Here is a 15,427-nt window from a genome sequence, read left to right as displayed (position 1 = left end):
GTGAGACAGATAAAGGAATTCTGGTTCTGATTCTGAAAACCTGTTTCTATCTTTATCCTGTCACCTGATTAGATCAAAAGACCAACATCAGAACCTTTCTAGTTTATCTTGGCCCCAGAAGAATCGCAAAATAATATTTTATATGAATAGTCAAAATGAATTTGAATTACAACCAAAACGAGACCTGTTCGAATAAGCGTGAAGATGTATTTAAATTCCTACAGTATGTGTAAAAACAAGTTCAGCATGGATATAGTAGTATTAATTAAAAATACTTTGATTTATAACAATGAATGTTACTATTAACATAATGTCTGATATTCACACCACAAAAACTCAAAATCTTGCTCAGTATATTTGTCTAATTTCTAGTCAGAATATGTTTTTATGTAACGATGCAGTGAGAGGGTCTTGTTTTTAGACAGAAGTATCTTGTTTAATCAAAGACTCTTGAAAACACCTTATTTTGAGTTGTATCTCATACAGTGTTATTGGAAAATCACCAACTAACTATTGAGCATTTCTTGATCCTGGTATTTCAAAATAAGTTTTCCCAGCTAATAACAAGATCTGATTTGTCTAAATGTCCTGCCTTATTTCAAGAAATCTTACCAAGCAATTGTTCAATTGGCAAATTTGTCTATGTATTACAAGCGAGGACACCTTGTTTTCCTTATTTTCTTACTTGTTTTTGGAGCAGCTTTTTTTCCAGTGCATAAAGCCAGTTAGGACATAATAGCAGTCCAGGAGTAGATTTAGGTTGTATGTAGAGTTTTTCTAAAAAAGACAGCATGGCTCTCAGTATACCGTGAGCAGAATGGCTGTACAGCTTAATCTTGAATGTTTAACTCCACCACACCACTAAATCGGCCAACTCCTTTCAAGGCTTTTATTGGTCATACGAACATGTAGCTACAGTGTAGTTATGAGGATGAAAATCTTAGGTCACAGTGGGATCTGGATCTGACAAATGCCTATGCCGTCTTAACTGGTAGAGGATTTACAAAAGGCATCCCTTAGTGGGGGGAAAATGGCAAACTGAAGTTACAAATCTTCTACCCTTAAGATTGTGTTTCAAAGTAAAATGACCCAATACTGATAGAAGGGCACTTAACAAAGGCAAGAGACAATACATTAGAGCAGTGGTCAGCAACCTTTTTAAGCCCAAGATCACCGACCTCGGCCTAGGTGAAAGGCGAGATCTACCTATTGCAGAATTGAGTGAAAAGACGGCCCAGACAGTGCTTCCAATTTGAGGCCTTTTATATAGGCTAATTGCATCTGAATTACTGTTACAATGAAGGCTCCATAATCAGCTCACGGCATATAGGCAGGGGTAAAGTGCTATTTTTTTTACGAGTGGGGGGGTCCTCACCTCCTCTAGGTCCTCACCACCTCTAGGGGGGTCCGGGGGATGTTCCCCCGGGAAGATTTGTTTTTAAATATTGAAGTTAAAAGCATCAATCTGGTGCACTTTGAGAGCAACATGAAGAGATCTATGGATACCTCTCTCAACACCCATATGAAACACAACTGTAAACAGATTTTCTTTTTCTTTATGGATATTTTACAAATCACTCCCCTTTTAAACTCTATTCTTGTTTTACTGCCATATAGTATTTCATACCTGCTTTTCATTAATTCTCTTATTGTTTGTATAACTATAATGATCATATGAAGGTGTGCATCGGAAATAATCTTTTGAATAATTTGTGACAAAACCGTTCTAAACACTCAGAGTCCTTTAGCTCACCTGAGCCCCTCTATGGAGTCAGATTTGGGTCAATATTCTCGCGCGTAAAACAAGCTACTCACGAGCGGAAAATGTGCTTTTACACGCGCATAAAATGACCCTCGCGCGCAGATTAAACCCCCGCGAGCGGCTCTGCGCTCGCTCGCGAGAGAGACAGCCCTCTTGCTCGCTCGCGGGAGTATCAGCCTCGCGGAGTCTGTCTACGCGCGCGTGAAAAGTTTCTGGCACTTTGGGGCGGAGCCACTGGACTTTGATTGACAGCTGCCAGGAAACCCGGAGTTGCCAGGTTTGATAAATGCCTGAACTACCAAGAGCCGAGGAGTGACGGCAGCAAAATCAGTTGGACGAGATTGAATGGTAAAGTTGTCCATAAAAAACTATTATATTCGTAAAGTGTACAGCTAATATATATATATATATATATATATATATATATATATATATATATAAATTAATTTTATATAAAACAATATATTTTTGAGTGGGCTGTATCTGTCGAAAATTGCATATATATATATATATATAAATTAATTTGATATAAAACAATATATTTTTGAGTGGGCTGTATCTGTCGAAAATTGCATATATATATATATTAATTAATTTGATATAAAACAATATATGTTTGAGTGGGCTGTATCTGTCGAAATTGCTAGCTACTGTCTGCTGTACACTCTTAGAAGGGATGTGTAAAAAATGACACAATATGTGTTGAATTTCAACACACCTAGAGTGTGCTCAGGGACAACACGTGTTGTGTTTATTTATGTGTAAATCATTTTTACACACAAAATGTGTTACTTGCCCCTAACACACAATGTGCACATTTTACACATTGTGTGTCATAAATGTGTAACCAAGATGAACACACTCATTTGTTATTTCTGCACATTTTGTGTTATATTTCTTTAACCAGAATTAACATTTGATTGTGTTATATCTGCACATTGTGTGTCAATGACGATTACTGGAAGTACCAGGTGGTGGATATGGTTTTTATTCAAAAAATTGAATGCAAGAATACATTCATTGGACATTTATTTACAAGGATTTCATTAGCACAATATGTCATTAAGAAAATAATTGTTAACATTTAAAAATATTAATATTTTTATAATTCATCAAATGTTGACAGAATAGATCATTCATAAAATCACACCTAAAAAAAACCTTATACCTTGGTTAAAACAAACTTAATCTTCAGCAAACTATTGTTGTAAATGACTTTCAGCTGAGGGAATATAGTGATGAGATTCTTCACAAGGACCACCTTTTCAGTGTTGGATGGATAATTAAGGATAAAAATGAATGACAAGTGAGCTATTTTTTTTATTTTTCAAAAATAATACAACAGTTCTAGCATACATATATTACAAATGCGTGATAATAAAGCAATTGGTTATAAAGAATGTCCTTTTGTATCAAGCAAATAAAAAAACAATTTTTACAACCAATTATATTTATATTAGGGCCGGGACTTTAACGCGTTAATTAAGATTAATTAATTACACAAAAATGAACGCGTTAAAAAAATTAACGCATTTTAATCGCACTTATTTTTGCACCGCGGAACGTTTCTCACTGGATGAGTTTCAGGCGTACCGATTATACTGGAGCACCAACTAACGTTCATGACTTCAGACAACAACAAACCACAGTGAACAACAGTGGGAAATGTTGTTTTAAAAAACGGACGGATGGAAGCGTCGATAAGAGCACGGTTGTGTGCAAATTATGCAAAAAGGAATTCGCATATCACCGCAGCACATCAAGCCTCAAGTATCACCTCAATGCAAAACATATAGCAGCTAGCGTGGAAGCTAGCGTGGACGTTAGCCTCTTTTATCGCGTTCACACCAAAAAGAGCCGGTACTCAAATTAGTTCATGAGAACCTTTTTACCCCCACGAAAGTCCCTGCTAGAGAGCAGAGAGCTGCTAGAGAGCAGGGACTTTCGTACGGCTCTCTTGTGAGAAAAGAGCTATATTTCTGATTGGCTGGGCGGATTGCAAACCACGCCCCGTAAAACTCCCAAAAAGTTTTGTGAATTTTATTATCCTCGCATTAGCATTATTAGCATTAGCCCAGCGCAGAAACGCAGAGAGACTAATTTATGGCAACACAAAATAAAACATGGGAGCGGTGGAGATGAGGAGGTGTCGGCGTTCTGGCGATTTACTCGGAAGGCTTCAGTAGAAGCTGCTGGGAGTCCCGGCAGCTTCTACTGAAGCCAGTCCCCAACTCCGGGGACTTCCGGCCGGGGACTTTGGGCGGCAGTATACGCCGTGAAGTGGTTTGCGGCCTGCCAGTAAACCCAAAGCAGAAGAAGAAGAAGTGACGTTAGCGGCTTCATTTGCCTAATCCTCCCCCAGGTTTAAAGAGTTCTCATGAACTAAGTTCTCATGAACCTTTGTGGGAAAAAGTACTGCGGTGTGAATGCGCCTAATGGTATACTAAAATCCATGTAAAAAAAATTGCTTCTCACTGTTCTCAGGTCAAATATTTATATGTGATTAAAAATGCGATTAATTTCGATTAATTAATTACAAAGCCTCTAATTAATTAGATTAATTTTTTTAATCGAGTCCCGGCCCTAATTTATATATATATATATATATATATATATATATATATATATATATATATATATATATATATATATGCAATTTTCGCCAGATACAGCCCACTCAAAAATATATTGTTTTATATAAAATTAATTTATATATATGCAATTTTCGACAGATACAGCCCACTCAAAAATATATTGTTTTATATAAAATTAATTTATATATATATATATATATATATTAGCTGTACACTTTACGAATATAATAGTTTTTTATGGACAACTTTACCATTCAATCTCGTCCAACTGATTTTGCTGCCGTCACTCCTCGGCTCTTGGTAGTTCAGGCATTTATCAAACCTGGCAACTCCGGGTTTCCTGGCAGCTGTCAATCAAAGTCCAGTGGCTCCGCCCCAAAGTGCCAGAAACTTTTCACGCGCGCGTAGACAGACTCCGCGAGGCTGATACTCCCGCGAGCGAGCAAGAGGGCTGTCTCTCTCGCGAACGAGCGCAGAGCCGCTCGCGGGCGCAGAGCCGCTCGCGGGGGTTTAATCTGCGCGCGAGGGTCATTTTATGCGCGTGTAAAAGCACATTTTCCGCTCGTGAGTAGCTTGTTTTACGCGCTAGAATATTGACCCAAATCTGACTCCATACCCTCAGTCTGACAGGGGAGGACTCTCCTCCAGCTTGTTGTGGAAACAGCTCCTTATGTCCGTTAGTGCAGCTAGCTAACCAGATGCTAACATCACGGTCCCCGCTAGCACCGGTCTCTCTCTCCCTCTCCCTCTCCCTCTCTCTCTCTCTATCACACTAAATGCGCTATTGCCACACACACACAGAGCCGAGTTTGAATGACACAAGCACACGTGTATTTCCATGCAACTCTCTGATTGGTCTGGTGTCTTGCCTCTGTTGCATTCACTGAACACGGGAAATTGCAGTCCTGCTGTCCTCTCTTGTGTCATGATGAGGTTCATGTAAAGCAAGGTTAGTGTGTATTATATTATTGAGGTGTCTCAAATATACGTCAATCAAGTGGCACCTGCTAACGGGGGTAGTGGATGATAGGTTTACATCTAAAAACGTATTTTTCAAACATTATTATTTTAATTTAATTTTTATTTCTTTTCTTACTTTTTTTTTTTACGGTCCGCGATCTACCCCAGGAGTGTCCAACCCGCGGCTCTCGAGCCGCATGCGGCTCTTTGCCCAGTCTCATGCGGCTCCTCAGTTCATATCGAATTTTAATTGTGTTTTTTTTTGTTGCGCATATGTATCCCAGTTCACAAAGGGTTAACAACACACAAGTTCCAGCCCAATCGTTACACAGAGTTTTCAACAAAGAAGTGCTTTAGCCAATCAAAATGCAGATCCTGCAGTACTGGAGGCGGGCTTTACTGCACTCGCGATGTGACAGTGAAGGGAGAGATCTGCTTCCGATTGGCAGAAATATAACTCAGATAAAACCGTAATAACTCAGTATAATGTTGTCAAATCAAAACGATAACAATTTGCAGTTGTATATGTGTATGTGATATGGCCTGCTCCCGGAAAGCTGGCTACTGGCACAGAAGGGCTCCCGAATTTGGTGATTCGCGGTAAAGAAATAAACAAGAGAGAAAGTGCATCTCTGTCAGCAGAGCTTCTGTCAGTCAGAGGGTTAGGTAAAAGTTGAGATGTCATGTGAGGAGAATTAACAAAAATACACTTTATTTATTTTCATTTATTTTTAAATAACTGTCATGAATCTGTGTGTGAGATACAGACAGGGAGAAAAAAGTCGCAAAGATCGCAAATGTGCCCTTTCATGCATTTGAGCCCCTTCCACATCCTCTGTACATTTCAAGAAGCAACATTCATAGTAAGATAGTAAGAACCCCAGTTCTCAGAGTAACATGAAGTGAGATGTCTCACTATGGGATGCGCCTCATCGCGGAGCAAACAGAAGCATCAATCTCATTACGCCAATCCTGATTGGCTGGTGATCTTGACGTCAGCGTCAGGGAATTCACAACGCATGCGTCATTCAAAATAAGCACCTCTTCTCGCTTCACCATAGCAAGGAGGGCCGTCTGGTGAGACATCTCACTTCATGTTACTCTGAGAACTGGGGTTACGTAAGTAACCTATAGTTCTCATTCATAACACTCCGTTCGATGTCTCACTATGGGAAATTGTAGCTCCCGTATTGTCAGACGAGCTTATCTCGAAAATCACCAAACCAACCAGAACTTAACAGGTAGAGCTCTGACTCAACCAGGTGCCCAGCACTGCTTGAGTCACACTGGGAGCAGAACGTCCAGCCTGTTAAGAGGCGGACAAAAGTGAGCGGCGAGGACCAGCTCGCCGCTGCACCAATGTCTTGGATGGGAGACATCCTGGACAGAGACCAGGATGCAGCCAGACCCTGAGTCGAAAGAGCTCGCGGACCCGAGGGTGCCTGCGAACTCTGACTCGTATGAGCCCCAAAGCAATTGCTTCCACAAACCAGTGGGAGAGCCGTTGCTTAGTAACAGGCTTGCCCTTATAAGGGTTAGCCCAGGACACAAGGGGTTGGTCATTATGACGAAGCACCCTTGATCTGTCCCTGTACGTGCGTAAAGCACGGGCTGGACACGGCAAATCCGGCCGCTGTTCCCCGGAGGAATACAGTGGCGGGGAGGATGCCTCAATGTCAAATGTGGTACCTGAACCAACCGCCTTAAGATAAAGGCAGGGTTGGGCTTCAACCACACTCTGTTTGCCCTGGGGCGAACTGAGTGCATGAAGACTGTACAGATAGTGCATGAGTGCCACTGGCTCGCTTGGCAGCTGCCAGGGTCAGCTTCATGTCACACTGTATTCAGATTGTACCACTCACGGGCCAGGCCCATAGAGCCAAGCGCTCTCGGTGTGGGTGAAAGATCGCCCCCCCCCGCTTGGGACAGTATGTCCCTGCGTAGTGGGAGCTGCCATGGCTGCCCGCACAGCAGCTGATATATCTCCGCTAGCCAGTACATAGCTGGCCAGTGCGGAGCTATCAGGATAAGTGTGTGGCGTTGCTCTCTCACTCTGGCCAGAGTTGGGGGTATCAGAGCCAGGGGTGGGAACGCGTACAGAAGGCCCGGGGGCCAATTGTGCGCGAGTGCATCCACGCCTAACGGTGCATTTAGATCGCGCATCGAAAAGAACAGCTGACACTGAGCGTTGTCTTTCGATGCGAACAGATCCACCGCGGCTCTGCCGTAACGCACCCACAGCTGGCTCACAATCCTTGGATGTAGAGTCCAGTCTGCATAAAGTGGTATACCTCTGGACAGTAGATCTGCCCCGAGGTTCATCACTCCCGGTACGTGCGTCGCTCTCAGAGAGAGGAGACGTCTACCGCTCCATAGGATCAGTTTGCGCGCCAGTGTGTGTAACTGGAGAGAACGCAAACCCCCTTGGCGGTTAATATACGATATTGTGGTCGTATTGTCTGTCCTCACAAGGACGTGATGTCCCCTGAGGAAAGGCAGAAAGCGTTTTAGGGTGAGAAACACCGCTAAAAGCTCCAGGTAATTTATGTGCGCCCGCTGGAGGTCTCTGCTCCAAAGACCCCTCACCGGGCGACCTTCATAAATACCTCCCCAACCTGTCAGACATGCGCCCGTGGTGACCACTTTCCGTGAAAGGACAGCACCCATAGGCACACCTCGTACTAGAAAAGTCGGGTGCAGCCAGTGGCGCAGTGCCATTACGCATTTCACAGTAACCATCACTCTGGTTTAGTTTTAGGGCGGCCACCCAGCGCTGAAACTCCCTCATGTGTAAGCGTCCCAGTCGTACGACCAGGATGGCTGACGCCATGAGCCCCAGCAATCGCAGGCATGATCTGAAGAGAACATGTTTGCGCAGCTGGAAAAGAGCGAGACAAGCTCTGAAAGCTTTCACTCTTTCCGCTGACAAGCGAGCTGAAAAGGGCACCGAGTTCAGGCGTAAACCCAGGAAGAGTATAGTCTGCGCGGGGCACAACATGCTCTTCTCTGTGTTTATTATGAAACCCAGGTTGAGCAGGTGCTTTACGAGGACATTTGTCTGCGTAACAGCCTCCTGCTCCGACTGTGCGAGAAGCAGCCAGTCGTCCAGGTAGGTCGCCAGGCGAATACCCTGTTGTCTTAACGGGGCTATCGCGGCTTCCGTACATCGTACAAACACCCTTGGACTGAGAGACAGACCGAAGGGGAGTGCTCTGTATTCATAACAGATCCCCTGAAATGCGAATCTCAGATATTTCCTGTGTGGGTAATATACTGGGATGTGAAAATACGCATCTTTCAGGTCGACTGATGTAAACCAGTCGTCTTGTCGCACGAGCCGCAGCAGAGATGTGTGAGTGAGCATTCTGAACTTATATCTTTTTAGATATGTGTTCAGAGCCCTCAAATCAAGTATTGGCCGAATTCCGTTCCCTCCCCGTTTGGGAACGAGGAAGTACTTGGAATAGAAGCCGCCCTGACTCTGCTCGGCGGGTACAATAGATATAGCCCTATTTTCTAGGAGAGAGAGAATCTCTCTCTCCAGAATATGGGCTGACTCTCCTCGGGTCTGCGAATGCAGAATGCCCGAGAAGCGAGGGGGGGTGACAGCGAATTGGAGTCTGTAGCCCCGTGTTACTGTCTTGAAAACCCAAGCAGATGATGTGAGCATCTTCCACTGCATGCTCCTTAGAGCCAGTGGAGATGTCACGTCTCTTCCCCTCTGAGTCTCTATTTGTTGTGTTATGGGGCCCTCTAGTGTCTGAACACAGTGGTGCCCCTTTTCGACAATCCCCACCGACACTGCGCATGCGCATGACGGTGGTGCCTTCACAACCCCAGCCGACACTGCGCATGCGCGTGGCGGTGGTGCCTTTAAAGCCCCAGCCGGCACTGCGCATGCGCGTGGCGGTGGTGCCTTCACAGACCCGCCTGTAATCCGCCTTTTGAGAGATGCCGTAGCTGCTCTCAGAAGGGGAACAGTTGACAGGCTGTTTATTGGTTTTATTGTTTTTCTTATCATTTTTTTGAGCTGCGCCCTCGGCCTGAAGCCTGGATGCGTCAGCGGCAAATGTTTTATGACAGAAAAATCAACAAATGTGTGACATGTGTTTACGCGGACTTGAGGATGGTGTTGAGGCATCTCTCGAGGCGGCGGGAACACATTTAGAGCTGGGGAACCGTGGACTTCCAGCTCTGTCACAGAGGGGAGAAGGAGGGGCTGTCACGCCGCTCGCTTCTTCTTCCTCGACTGCTGGCCGAAATTCTGGGTTGGCTGCGCCTGAACTGCAGCCGGAACCGGAGATTTTCTAGGCCAGCTCGCCCTCGTCTCCAGCCTGGGCTGGGGAGTCGGGGTGGGCTGCGACCTCTGCGTCTTCTGTGTTTTAAACCGAGCAGGGTTCGAGGCAGCTTGGGCGAAGGACTGCTGCTGCGAAGGCAGCGGCTGGACCCTTCGAGGGAGGCAGAGGTGGAGTGCCTCGTCCTCCTTCTTTTTCGACTCACACCTCCTTTGCATGGAAGCAAGAGCGGAGCCGAAAATTCCCTCGGGAACGATGGGCATATTCAGCACATCCTCCTTTTCCCGGTCTGGGAGGTTGGTGAGGTTGAGCCATCTCGCTCTTTCCTGCACCACCATGATCCCCATTGCCTTGCCACGGCCTGGACGGCGCAGCGTTGGACACGAAGACAAATGTCCGTGACCGCTGCCATCTCGTCCAGAGTGGCTGCCCCCGGGTTACCCGACAGGTCCTCGCAGAGCTCCGCTTGGTAAGCGGTTAGCAGCGAGGACACATTCAGGGCCCTGGCGGACAACGCTGCGGCTTTGTAGGACCGTTCAGTCATTGTCGACTGAAATCGGTCCGACTTTGCTGGCAGCGTGGGGTTCCTGCTTGGTGACGGGCCCATCCTCGGTAGGAGGTGGGCCGCTACCAGCGGTTCCATGGGCGGTATGCGGAGCAGGCCGAGCTTCTCCATTCCGTCACAGTCTAGGGAGGAGGCTCCCTGGATTGGGACCTTGTTGCTGAAGGGCCGGTCTCTCCACCAGACCGACACCTCATCCAACATCTCCGGGAAGACCGGAAGGAGTTGCCTCTTTGTCCGCGCTGCTTGGGGGAAATGTTTCCCTTCGTAGCGGGACCTGGAGGTCTCCTTGGCCATTTCAGGCCACGGGATGTCGAGTCTGGCCGCGGCGCGTTTACACACAGCCTGCAGGTCCATGCTCAGACAGGGCGAAGCTGGTGTACTATCGCCCGGGAGAGCAGCCCTCGCTCCAGGCATTGCAGCCCTCGCCGATGACATGAAGATGTCCTCTTCTTGTTCATCCGACTCGGACAGGAGGAACACCGAGGCGTCCTCTTCGTCCTCATCGTAGTCCAGCTCGAGGACATCCTCCGCAGGTGAGACCATGGTGAGGTCTAACCGGGAGCCCCAGCTCGGTAAAGCGTGGGTCCCGTTCCCGCGTGTCTTGCCGTCACCGGGTCCCGGCCTGCCAGGGCGCGGGATTCCGGTTCTGCAGCCATCGCAGATAATGAGCCCCAGACCGACACAGTGAGGGGCTCAGTCTCTGCGGCGGACGCCCTCGTGTCTTGATTGCCAAACGGCGAATCAGTGGACATGAGGGAGTCCTGTTCCAACAAGCTAGCTTGGTGTGCTAGCCGTCGGTGGAGGCTCTTTCGGATGAAACGGGCACAATGCCCGCACGAGCCGAGGTTGTCGATAGCCTCCTGGGCGTGTTCCAGCCCGAGGCAGGACGAGCAGACCTGGTGTGAGTCTGTGCCTGCTATCTTCAACCCGCAGCCGCATGACCGAGCCTCCGAGTCCCTGACTCCTCTGGTGTGAGGGGGAGAGGCGTCCATCTTGTTCGCCTCGTGGCGTGGAGAGGACCCGCTCGTAACAGGTACGTCGTTGAGAGAAAAAGTGTTACCAACCCGTCCTTAATCCGGAGAAAAAGGGACGGTGTGGGTCCTTTGTTCTCAAAGAATATTGACTGGTGTGTCAATATACTTCTAATCCTTTTCTCCTCCGTGAGAGAGAAAAAGAAAAGCGTCCTCGCTACCGTGGTGTCGGTAGTAAGGGGAAGCTAACTAGCAACAGGTGCGTAGCTAGCTTGAGAAAAATCAAAACCTTACCTTACTTTCCGGGGAAAGAAACGGCGAGGTCGATTTTAATACTAACTGGCGTTAGTATTACCGTCTTCTTGCGAAGCAGAAGGAGTAGCCGGCGAGCGCCCGTCGACCGAAATGGTTATATTTGGGTTCAGTCTGTGGTCCGTTAAGCTTGTCCGGCTACTATAGAGATGTGCTCTGAAGCGAGAAGAGGTGTTTGAATGACGCATGCGTCGTGGCGCAAGCTACTTATAGGGGGTGAATTCCCTGACGCTGACGTCAAGATCACCAGCCAATCAGGATTGGCGTAATGAGATTGATGCTTCTGTTTGCTCCGCGATGAGGCGCATCCCATAGTGAGACATCGAACGGAGTGTTATGAATGAGAACTACTTTTTTCAAATGTTTTTAACTGAGAGTTTGTGTGTGAGACACAATATTAATGGTTGACTATAACTGGCCTCTGGTCTTAATAGGAGAGGTTTAATTCAATTTCTGTCAATATCATGGACTGTGACATTTATAGGAAATCTGGCGGAGGTATGTGTTTCTGTATGTGTGTCTGTGTGTGTGTGTGTGTGTGGTGTGTGTGGTGTGTGTGTGTGTGTGTGTGTGTGTGGTGTGTGTGTGTGTGTGTGTGTGTGTGTGTGTGTGTGTGTGTGTGTGTGTGTGTGTGTGTGTGTGTGTATGTGTGTGTCAATTATTGTTCATTTTTAGATTTTCATTTTGTATGTGTGAGAGATAGAGAGGGGCACATAGAGGAAGAGAGTGAGGGAGCACACAGAAAGGCTGAGAGAAAAAGAGAGAAGGAGAGAGAGAGAGGTCGGGGGACATACACCCAGCATGTGTGCCTGTGTGTACTGTATGATGTGGCTCTTTGCAGTAACACAGGAAAATTATTGGCTCTTTACCTCTGATTGGTTGGCCACCCCTGATCTACCCGCACCAAACTCGACTGGTTGGCGACCACTGCATTAGAGACACCAGTTCCTCCGCAATAAACTTCACTTTATTTTCCAGGGAGGCATGACTATTATCAAAGTGACAAACAATAGAAATGTAAAGTGATACTAAATTGCAAGTCTATTTTTTTAGTTTAACTCCCTCTGAACCTGTGGGCGAGTGATGACTAGTTTTCTTGTTCAGTGATGAAAAAAAGCATTACAAAAAATTCTCCTATGGCACTTTATGGCAGGCAGTGGTTCCTGTATGAGGGAAGATTTTCAATTTCAGAAATAAATATGTTCACACTGTTGACATCACTCATCGGAGTGAGTGGGATGGAGTAGAGTTACCGCTGCTGACGCACAGCTGGGGCTGGAGAGAAGAGGCCACAGATGCAGGGTCAGCTCTTCTCTCTATATATGAGATATCAGCATTCCCCACACACAGGGTCTGAGGGCAGTTGGAGGGGTGGCTGCGAGAGAAAGATATATCCTGCCTCTTCCGTGCTTCTCTTTGTGAACAAAGAGAGGGCAGTCAGCTCCTCTTGGCTTCATCCCACTGTCCATGTGGGAAGCCTGATGGGTTCATATCAGCAAGTCATTTCAGCGAAATGCTGGGAGGAGGAGGGTTTTAAGTCAACCGGTTGACCACTGCCCCTCATATAGCTTAGACAGAGAAAAAGCAGCAGCAGGATTGTCCGAATAAGCTCTAATATTTATTGAAAAAAACCATTTTACAATCTAATAAGCAAAGTGAGGGTGTTGAGTCGTGATTTAAAATCTACTGACACTCAGCTAGAGCTGGAATCCCTATAAGCTGGGCTGAAGCTTTGCCCACCATGACACTCACCAGGGAGACCCTGCAGGCACAAAAGAAGGCCGACGAGGGGTCTCATTCCAGCACTATGCTGCCTCTCCTCAGTCATGTCCACACCATTCACAGAAGTGCTAACATCAACAGAGGAGCTAAGCTGAGGAGAGAATGAGCACCGCAGCTCCCAGCTTAGTCACTTGCTCTAAATGACATCGGGAATGGGTTTACTGCGAGTGCTCACTGCACTTAAGGCAGCTCTAGAAGAAACTAATGCTCTACTCTTTAATGGATCTCTAACATTTCAAGGTTTGCAGAAGAACAGTAGAAACACAGCTGGTATACTTAGTTGGGTATCCAATAATGTGAGTGCTAAATAACCCCAGACCTAATTAACACCTTAACACCCGTTACAGGGCTGACTGCTGAAGAAGGGTTACAGCTTCCACATCCACCTTTTAAAATTATGTAATCCGGGTGCTATAAGCTGCTACTAATGCTTCTGCCTATAAGGTGATGCTGCAGGTGTTAGTAAAACCCGCAAAAAGTGTCACATAACAACACTGATTTTGCAGGAGCACATTATTGTCTTGCTACAGTTGAAGGAGCATTACACAGCAAGTAATCCGAGAAAAGGGCAGGACACAGGTGAGTCACCGGTACAGTAACTCTACTGTTGTCATGCCACCACTAGTTCTAAAGAGCAATGGCCTTTTTTGGTGCATGCGTCATTCCAACTCAAATAAGTCCTGCAGTCGGCAAACTCTGGTGATACCATGGGGGGGGGGGGCTCCTACAGTAGGTGCAGCCTGGTGTTAGGCTTTCTTCTGCAGATGTCAAGGATATTTTAAAGTTAATTGCTTCGATCTGGTGCACTTTGATTGCACAATAAGAGGTAAGCTCTATGAATAAGTTGTGCTCTCGTAAACATAGCAGCAGATTGCTGACACACTAAGCACCGTCCGTCCAGGTGGAGATGTCCCTCTCCCCCCGCAGGAGACATTTCACAGATATATTTGAGCTTTACTTACCGAAAGACATCTTGAAAGTGAACACTGTGAAGCTTCTTATTAATCAGTGCTTCAACAAGTGGTCTCTTAGGCCTTATGTTGTAAGATCTTATAGCTAATCACACCACGTTTCACTGAGGCAAGCAAAACATAAGGCCAAACTAAACTGTCTTGGTCCTACTGGCTTGTTGTGGATCTAAAAGACAAGCAATCTGTCAAACGAGAAGCATCGTGCTGAACAGATGAGGGTGGTAGTGCAGAGTAGATTTGAATTAATAAACAATCCTGATTGATACATCAAGGGCAAAAGTCCTACGCGCGGCAAACAAACTACTCTTCACAACTAACAGTCGGAAAGAATGACCTGAACTAGAATAAGTTAAATTCAGTCACTGTTCTGACATAGAGTTCAATACAGTGTGTCAATGTTAAATACTGAACTTTCCAACCTCTATATAGCAATAAACTAGAGAAAGAGACCTGATTGTGAGAACTTTTGCTCAAAATAAAGCCGTTCTGTACTGTGAGCCTCCACTCAAACCGTCCACTCAGTGTAGTCTGCAGTCTGCACTCTTCTCCCCCAGCCAGTGAAACAACTCTAACATTGACATAATACAGCTATATCATGTTTTCAAGGAAAAACCCACTGTTATCCATAACTGCATCACCAACCTCTAACACCACTTGGTGCATTCCCAGCTCATCCCTCCTACACACAGCCGACTCTATGAATAAGCTTCACACAGTGAGCCAGCTCTGTGTGCTGTACTGTATCTGCCCTTTCTGCAATGCTGGTGCAACCAATTCATTAATGACTTACACTATAATTCCTGCACATTTTTGTTGATCAAAGGAGAAAATAAAGATTTAAACGCTAACAGCATAATTTGAGGAATCAAGTTAGAACTTTTTATAGCTAGAATCAAAGAATGAAAAAACGAATAAATATATATTCAAAAACTCCATATCATACAACATGCTGTGATGTGTGTGGAGTGTAAGTGGTGTCTCCTCATATTACAGAACCTCTCATGAAACACACACAAACTATACTGTTTTCTCCAAAAATACACAAACAAACTGCATTGTTTTCATCTGAACTGTGCTTGCAGGCACATACCCAGCTGGCGGGGAACGTTCTCACAACTTTGGCTAACATTACCTACAGGTTCTAATAAGGTTTTAAAGAAACGTTTTAATCTGATATTCAAAGAACCTTTTTAGGATGTTTATTTTTTCAAATAA

The sequence above is a fragment of the Gymnodraco acuticeps genome, unplaced genomic scaffold (assembly GCF_902827175.1).
Source record: "Gymnodraco acuticeps unplaced genomic scaffold, fGymAcu1.1, whole genome shotgun sequence".
In the NCBI taxonomy this organism is placed as follows: domain Eukaryota; kingdom Metazoa; phylum Chordata; class Actinopteri; order Perciformes; family Bathydraconidae; genus Gymnodraco; species Gymnodraco acuticeps.
Note: the sequence above shows the minus strand (reverse complement) of the source record.